The sequence below is a fragment of the Elephas maximus genome, chromosome 1, assembly GCF_024166365.1.
Source record: "Elephas maximus indicus isolate mEleMax1 chromosome 1, mEleMax1 primary haplotype, whole genome shotgun sequence".
NCBI classification, from domain to species: domain Eukaryota; kingdom Metazoa; phylum Chordata; class Mammalia; order Proboscidea; family Elephantidae; genus Elephas; species Elephas maximus.
In genome coordinates, this window is record NC_064819.1 from 85,644,739 (window position 1) to 85,654,217 (window position 9,479).

Below are 9,479 nucleotides of genomic sequence, written 5' to 3' on the forward strand. Positions count from 1 at the left end.
CACGAGTCAGTTCCAACTCACAGCGACACTACGTATAACAGAGAGAAACTCTACCCAGTCCTGCATCATCCCCACAATTGTTGCTATGTTTGAGCCCATTGTTGCAGCTGCTGTGTCAATCCATCTTGTTGAGAGTCTTCCTCTTTTTTTGCTGACCCTCAACTTTATCAAGCATGATGTCCTTCTCCAGGGACTGGCCCTCCTGATGATACATCCAAAGCGCATGAGAAGAAGTCTCAACATCCTCACTTCTAAGGAGCATTCTGGCTGTGCTTCCTCCAAGACAGATTTGTTTGTTCTTTTGGCAGTCCATGGTATATTCAATATTCTTCACTGACACCATAATTCAAAGGCATCAATTCTCCAGTCTTCCTTATTCATTGTCCAGCTTTCACATGGATATGAGGTGATTGAAAATACCATGGCTTGGGACAGACGTACCTTAGTCCTCAAAGTGACATCTTTGCTTTTTAACTCTTTAAAGAGGTCTTTTGCAGCAGATTTGCCCAATGCAGTACAACATTTGATTTCCAGATTGCTGCTTCAATGGGTGTTGATTGTGGATCCAAGTAAAACGAAATCCTTGATAACTTCGACCTTTTCTCCATTTTTCATGATGTTGTTTATTGGTCCAGTTGCGAGGATTTTTGTTTTCTTTATGTTGAGGTGTAATCCATACTGAAGGCTGTAGTCTTTGATCTTCATCAGTGTTTCGAGTCCTCTTCACTTTCAGCAAGCAAGGTTGTGTCACCTGCATAACGCAGGTTGTTAAAGAGTCTTCCTCCAATCCTGATGCCCCATTCTTCTTCATATAATCCAGTTTCTCATATTATTTGCTCAGAGTACAGATTGAATAAGTATTGTGAAAGGATGCAACCCTGACACACACTTTTCCTGATTTTAAACCACACAGTATCCCCTTGTTCTATTCAAATGATTGCCTCTTTGTCTATGTACAGGCTCTGCATGAGCACTGCGGTGCAATGGATTACTTTTGTGTGGCCTTTCTCACCATGGTCTTGTAACTCCCACCCAAGTGATTGGGTGGGATTGTGCAAGTGGGATGATTGTGGCCCACCAAAAGGATTGGTCAGTTTTGCCATTCTGCTAGGCCATCTTAGGCAGAAGGAGAGGATCTCACCACTAGCAAGGAAGAAGATCCAAGAGGGGGGTCTTTGGTCCTGGGATCCCTGTGTTGAGAAGCTCCTGGAATCAGGAAAGAGAGAGAGGAAGGAAACAGTGGCAGGAGGGATTAGCAGGAGAAGACGTGGTGGGCTTCCTGGAATATGGGCAGAAGGCTTGGGGGTGCAGTAGGGTGCCTCCCGGCACTTGGTGGAACTAGGTTCCCCACCCCACAGAACTAGAGCTGAGCCCCTTTGGTCCAAGGTTTACTGGCATAGTGGTGTACTTATCAGTAGAGCTAAAAGAGCTTTGTAACACTTGCCCAAGCAGGGCAGAGGCCAAGGGGCCACCTGAGAAGAGGCTGTCCAGATGGAAGAAGTGTATCCTGAGCATCCCTGAACCTGAATTGTAACATGTTACTTCCCTAATAAACCCCGTGATCATGAGTATTGTCTGTGAGTTCTGTGTGGCCACTGTAATGACTTATTGAACCCAGCAGAGAAGTAGAGAGTACCTTGGGCGGGACTGTTGGTGTCAGAATCGGTAAAGATGGTGAAGAAGAGGCATGCCTGACCTCCGCCTCATAGGGGTCAACCTTGGTAGGTTGATCTTGATTTTCCTCCCCCCGTGAAGTTAGAGGGGGTCAGATGCTGCCCCCACGCCATTTTTACAAGCAAAATTAAGTGTTCTGGAATTCCTATTCTTCACGATGTTATCCATAATTTGTTATGATCCACACAGTCGAATGCCTTTGCGTAGTCAATAAAACACAGGTAAACATCTTTCTAGTATTCTCTGCTTTCAGCCAAGATCTATCTTCTGAATCCAGTTCCAATTTCTGGCAGTTCCCTGTTAGTTTACTGCTGCAACCATTTTTGAATTATCTTCAGTATAGTTTTACTTCAGTGTGATATTAATAAACTGTTCAATAATTTCCACATTCTGTTGGATCACCTTTCTTTAGAATAGGCACCAGTGTAAATCTTTTCCAGTCGCTTGGCCACGTAGCTGTCTTCAAAATTTCTTGGCATAGACCAGTGAGCACTTCCAGTGTGGCATCTGTTTGTTGAAACATCTGGATTGATATTCAGTCAATTCCTGGAGCCTTGTTTTTCACCATTCCCTTCAGTGCATCTTGGACTTCTCTCTTCGGTGTCATCAGTTCTTGATCATATGTTGCCACTTGAAATGGTTCAACATTGACCAATTCTTTTTGGTATAGTGACTGTGTATTCCTTCCACCTTCTTTTGATGCTGCCTGTGTCTTTCAATATTTTGCCCATAAAAAAAAAAAAAAACCAAACTCATTGCTGACAAGTCATAGGACAGAGTAGAACTGCCCTATAGAGTTTCCAAGAAGTGCTTGGTGGATTTGAACTGCTGACCTTTTGGTTAGTAGCTGTAGCCCTTAGCCACTACACCTCTGGGGTTTTATTGCAACTTGACACTTGAATTTTCTCTTCAGTTCTTTCAGCTTGAGAAATGCCAAGTGTATTCTTCCCTTTTGGTTTTCTAACTCCCGGCCTTTGCACATTTCATTATAATACTTTAGTTTGTCCTCTGGAGCTGCTGTTTGAAATCTTCCGTTCAGCTATTTTACTTCATCATTTCTTCTGCTTTCTCTAGTTACTTGATGTTCAAGAGTAAGTTTCAGAGTCTCTTCTGACGTCCATTTTGGTCTTTTCTTTCTCTTCTATTTTTTAATGACCTTTTGCTTTCTTTATGTACGATGTCCTTGATGTTATTCCATAACTCGCTTGTTTTTTGGCCATTAGTGTTCGATGTGTCAAATCTATTCTTGAGATGGTCTCTAAATTTAAATGGTATATACTCAAGGTCATACTTGGCTCTTGTGGAATATTTAAATTTTCTTCAGCTTCAAGTTGAACTTGCATGTGAGCAGTTGATGGCCTGTTCACAGTTGGCATCTGGCCTTGTTCTGACTGATGATATTGAGCTTTTCCTCATCTCTTTCCACAGATGTGGTTGATTTGATTCCTTTGTATTCCATCTGATGAGGTCGACATGTATAGTCGCTGTTTAGATTATTGAAAAAAGTATTTGCAATGAAGAAGTTGTTGGTCTTGCAAAATTGTATCAAGTGATCTCCAGCTTCATTTGCATAACCAAGGTCACATTTTACAACTACTAATCCTTCTTATTTTCACCAATTTTTGCATTCCAGTCACCAGTAATTATCCATGCATCTTGATTGCATGTTTGGTCAGTTTCATGCTGGAGAAGTTGGTAAAAATCTTCAATTTCTTTGTCTTAGGCATTAGTGGTTGGAGCGTAAATTTGAATGATATTAAATTTGAATTAACTGGGCTTCCTTGTGGGCATGTGGATATTATCCTATCACTGACAGCATGGTACTTAAGGATAGGTTTTGAAATGCTGTTTTTGACAATGAATGCAATGCCATTCTTCAATTTGTCATTCCCAGCATAGTAGACCATATATGATTCAGAATGGCCAATCCAGTCGATTGCAGCTCACTAATGCCTAGGATATCGATCTTTATGTATTCCATTTCATTTTTGACCACTTCCAGTTTTCCTAGATTCATACTTTGTATGGTCTATGTTCCAATTATTAATGGATGTTTGCACCTGTTTCTTCTCATTTTGAGTAGTGCCACATCAGCAAATGAAGGTCCTGAAAGCTCTACTCAATCCATGTGACTAAGGCTGACTCTACTTGGAGGAGGTAGCTCTTCCCCAGTCGTATTCTGAGTGCCTGCCAACCCGAGTGCTCTGCTGTTATTCATAAGGTTTTCTCTGGCTATTTTTTTTTTCAGAAGTAGATATCCAGGTTCTTCCTTCTAGTCTGCCTTAGCCTGAAAACTCCGCCGAAACCTATCCACCATGGGTTTTACCCTGCTGGTATTTGAAATACCAGTGGCATAGCTTCTAGCATCACAGCAATACACAAGCCACCATAGTATAACATACTGTCAGATAAGCAGTAGAGTTTTTGTCTTACCAGATTCAAAACAATATGGTGTTAGGAATAGTCAAATAGATTAGTGAAACAAAATAGAGAGTCTAATATATGCCAGAGTACATGTGCACTTTGTAAACACATAAGTAGCTTTTCAGTGCTGACACCATCACCTGTCCGCATGAAATCTAATACAATCTGGCTTCTTACTTAAAACTACGTATAAAATATTCCCAATTAGTTTTAAAGGTAGAAGATAAAAAATTATTAATATTAATAAAATTCTGCAGTAGTATTTGCATTATCTCAGGATAGGTGAGATTTTCATAAGAAAGACAGCAAAACTAGAGGTTATAAAGAGAGAAGCATAGATATTTGACCATATAAAATTAAACTATTACATGGTGGGGGGAGGAGCCCTGGTGTCTGCTAACCAAAAATTAGTGTTTAAAACCCACTGGCCACTGTATGGGAGAAAGATGTGGCAGTTTGCTTCCGTAAAGATCACAGCAGCCTTGGAAACCCTATGCGGCAATTCTATTCTGTCCTACAGGGTTACTATGAGGTGGAATTGACTCCACGGCAATGGGTTTTTTAATATGGTGGGAGGTACCAAAAATAAAAACATAAAAGTAAGAGAAAAATGACAAATGGTTAAAAAAAAAATACTTGTACCCATACTACAGAGAAAAACTTTAAATTTGGATTTACGAAGAGCTCCTGCAGGTCATTAAGAAGAAGGCAATAACAAAGAAACAAACAAAAAATCTTTAGAAAATATTAACAGGGAATGTAAAGGTCAGCAAATAAACAGAATGATGTTCCATTAATGAGGGCAGTTAGACAGGGTTTGGTTGCTAAAGACTCAGTTCCCAAAATGACAATGCATACAAATTGTCTTGGTCATCTAGTACTGCTGTATTAGAAATACCACAAGTGGATGGCTTTAACAAACAGACATTTATTCTCTCATTGTCTAGTAGGCTACAAGTCCAAATTTAGGGCATCAGTCCAGGGGAAGGGTTTTCCTCTCTGTGGGCTCTCATCAATCTTCCACTGGTCGAGGAACTTCTTAGGCACAGGGACCCCAGGTCCAAAAAGATGCACTCTGCTCCCAGTGCTGCTTCCTTGGTGGCATGAGGTCTCCTCCCCTCTGCTTGCTTCCCTTTCCTTTATCTCTTGTAAGATAAGAGTTGATGCAGACCACACCCCAGGGAAACTCCCTTTACATTGGATCAGGGATGCGACCTTAGTAAGGGTGTTACAATAGCACCCTAATCCTCTTTAACATAAAATTAAAATCACAAAATGGAGGACAACCACAGAATACTGGGAATCATGGCCTAACCAAGTTGACACATATTTTGGGGGGACACAATTCAATTCATTACACAAATGTACAGTTGATTGCAAAGAAAGGATGCATTCTAGCAACAGCATTAAAGTCCATATGTGCATCAAAGTCAGGGTCTGTCTGCGGGGAAGGGGTGTGTAGAGTGCAGCCATGAGCTCTCCCTCTCTTAGTACCATCAAACCAAAACCAAACTTCTTGCCATTGATTTGATTCCAACTATGTCAACCCCTTTTTGGGTTTGTGTCAACCCCATGCGTTACAGAGTAGAACTGTTCTATAGGCTTTTTTTTTTTGACTAATACTTACAAAAGCAGATCACCAGGCCTTTCTTCTGCAGTGATATTGGGTGGGTACAAACTGCCAACCTTTCAGTTAGTAGTCAAGTGCAAACACCTTGCACCACCCTGTTGTTGTGTTGTTGGGTGCTGTCAAGTCGTTTCCCACTCATAGCGACCTTACGCACAACAGAACGAAACACTGCCCGGTCCTGAGCCGTCCTTACAACCGTTGTTAAGCTTGAGCTCATTGTTGCAGCCACTGTGTCAATCCACCTCATTGAGGGTCTTCCTCTTTTCTGCTGACCCTGTACTCTGCCAAGCATGATGTCCTTCTCCAGGAACTGATTCCTCCTGACAACATGTCCAAAGCATGTAAGCCGCAGTTTCGCCATCCTTGCCCCTAAGGAGCATTCTGGCTGTACTTCTTCTAAGACAGATTTGTTTGTTCTTTTGGCAGTCCATCGTATATTCAATGTTCTTCGCCAACACCACAATTCAAAGGCGTCAATTCTTCTTTGGTCTCCCTTATTCATTGTCCAGCTTTCACATGCATATGATGTGATTGAAAATACCATGGCTTGGGTCCGGTGCACCTTAGTCTTCAAGGTGACGTCTTTGCTCTTCAACACTTTAAAGAGGTTCTTCGCAGCAGATTTACCCAATGCAGTGCATCTTTTGATTTCTTGATTGCTGCTTCCATGGCTATTCATTGTGGATCCAAGTAAAATGAAATCCTTGACAACTTCAGTCTTTTCTGATTTATCATGATGTTGCTCATTGGTCCAGTTGTGAGGATTTTTGTTTTCTTTATGTTAAGGTGCAATCCATACTGAAGGCTGTGGTCTTTGGTCTTCATTAGTAAGTGCTTCAAGTCCTCTTCACTTTCAGTAAGCAAGGTTGTGTCATCTGCATAATGCAGGTTGTTAATGAGTTTTCCTCCAATCCTGATGCCTTGTTCTTCTTCATATAGTCCAGCTTCTTGTATTATTTGCTCAGCATACAGATTGAACAGGTATGGTGAAAGAATACAACCCTGACTCACACCTTTCCTGACTTTAAACCAATCACTATCCCCTTACTCTGTCTGAACAACTGCCTCCTGGTCTATGTAAAGGTTGCTCATGAGCACAATTAAGTGTTCTGGAAGTCCCATTCTTCTCAATGTTATCCATAATTTGTTATGATCCACATAGTCAAATGCTTTTGCATAGTCAGTAAAACACAGGCAAACATTCTTCTGGTATTCTCTGCTTTCAGCCAGGAACCATCTGACATCAGCAATGATATCCCTGGTTGCACTTCATCTTCTGAAACTGGCCTGAATTTCTGGCAGTTCCCTGTGGATATACTGCTGCAGCTGTTTTTGAATGATCTTCAGCAAAATTTTGCTTGTGTGTGATATTAATGATATTGTTCTACAATTTCCACATTTGGTTGGATCACCTTTCTTGGGAATAGGCATAAATATGGATCTCTTCCAGTCAGTTGGCCGGGAAATTGTCTTTCATATTTCTTGGCATAGACGTGTGAGCACCTCCAGCGCTGCACCTGTTTGTTGAAACATCTCAGTTGATATTCCATCAATTCCTGGAGCCTTGTTTTTCGCCAATGCCTTCAGAGGAGCCTGGACTTCTTCCTTCGGTACCATTGGTTTCTGATCATATGCCACCTCTTGAAATGGTTGAACATCGACTAATTCTTTTTGGTATAATGACTCTGTGTATTCCTTCCATCTTCTTTTGATGCTCCCTGAGTCATTTAATATTTTCCCCATAGAATCCTTCACTACTGCAACTCGAGGCTTGAATTTTTTCTTCAGTTCTTTCAGCTTGAGAAAACCCGAATGTGTTCTTTCCTTTTGGTTTTCCATCTCCAGCTCTTTGCACAGAGCTATGCCACCGGTATTCAGATACCAGCATGATCACCCATGGACGACAGGTTTCAGTTGATCTTCCAGACTAAGACAGACCAGGAAGAAGCACCCGGCAATCTACTTCTGAAAAGCATTAGCCAGTGAAAACGTTATGAGTAGCAGAACCACTCAGAGACCTCTCTAAACACCATGTCGTTGTTGTTAGGTGTTGTTGAGTCAGTTCCAAATCATAGCAATCTCATGTACAACAGAGTGATACCTTGCCCAGTCCTGCGCCTTCATCACAATAGTAGGTATGTTTGAGCCCACTGTTGTAGCCACCGTGTCAACCCATCTTGTTGAGGGTCTTCTTCTTTTTCACTGACTCTACCAAGCATGATATCCTTCCTTAGGAATTGGTTCCTCCTGGTAACATGTACAAAGTAAATGAGAACAAAGTCTCACCAACCTTGTTTCTAAGGAGCATTCTGACATACTTCCTCCAAGATGGGTTTGTTCTTCTGGCAGTCCATGGTATATTCAATATTCTTCACCAACACCTAATTCAAAGACATCAATTCTCCGGTCTTCCATATTCAGCTTTTCCATGCATATGAGGTAATTAAACACCATGGCTTGGGTCAGGGGCACCTTAGTCCTCAAAGTGACGTCTCTACTTTTCAACACTTTAAAGAGTTCTTTTGAAGCAGATTTGCCCAATGCAATACATAATTTGATATCTTGACTGCTACTTCAATGTGTGTTGATTGTGGTTGCAAGTAAAACGAAACCCTTGACAACTTGAATACTTTCTCCATTTATTATGATGTTGCTTATTGATCTAGTTGTGAGGATTCTTGTTTTCTTTATGTTGAGGTGCAATTAATACTGAAGGCTATAGTCTGTGATCTTCATGAATAAGTACTTCAAGTCCTCACTTTTGGCAAGCAGGGCTATGTCACCTGCATCTTTCTCGAATCCTGATGCCATGTTCTTCTCCATATAGTCCAGCTTCTATATTATATCCTCAGAAGATATAACCCTGTCACACACTTTTTGTGTTTTTTAAACCACGAAATGACACCCTGCTCTGTTCCAACTGCCTTATGATCTGTGTACAGGTCGTGCATGAGCACAATTAATGTTCTGGAATTCCCATTCTACAAAATGTTATCCACAATTTGTTATGATCCACACAGTGGAATGCCTTTGCATAGTCATTGAAAGACAGGTAAATATCTTTCTGGTATTCTCTGTTTTCAGCCAAGATGCATCTGACATCAGCAATAATATCCCTTTTATGAATCTAGCTTGAATTTCTGGCAGTTCCCTGTCGATGTATGGCTACAGCCATTTTTGAATTATCAACAAAATTTTGCTTGCATATGATATTAACGATATTGTTCAATAATTTCTATACCTGTCTTTGGAATAGGCATGAATATGTACCTCTTCTCTTCCAGTCAGTTGGCCAGGTAAGTGTCTTCCAAATTTATTGGCATAGATAAGTGAGTACTTCCAGTGTTGCATCCGTTTGTTTAAACACCTCAGTTGGTATTCTATCAGTTCCTGGAGGCTTGTTTTTCACCAATGCCTTAAGTGCAACCTGGACTTCTTCCTTCAGTACCATTGGTTCTTGATCATATGCTACCTCCTGAAATGGGCGAATGCTGACCAATCCTTTTTGGTACAGTAACGCTATATTCCTTCCTTCCTCTTTTGATACTTTCTGCATCATTTAACTTTTTGCCCGTAAAATTCTTCAATATTGCAACTCAAGGCTTGAATTTTCTTCTTTTTTCAGTTCTTTCAGCTTGAGAAATGCTTTTTTTTCCTTTTGGTTTTCTAACTCTAAGTCTTTACACATTTCATTATAATAGTTTACCTAAATGCCATACAGGATGTGTTTTCTCTTTTTTTCTCAGATTAG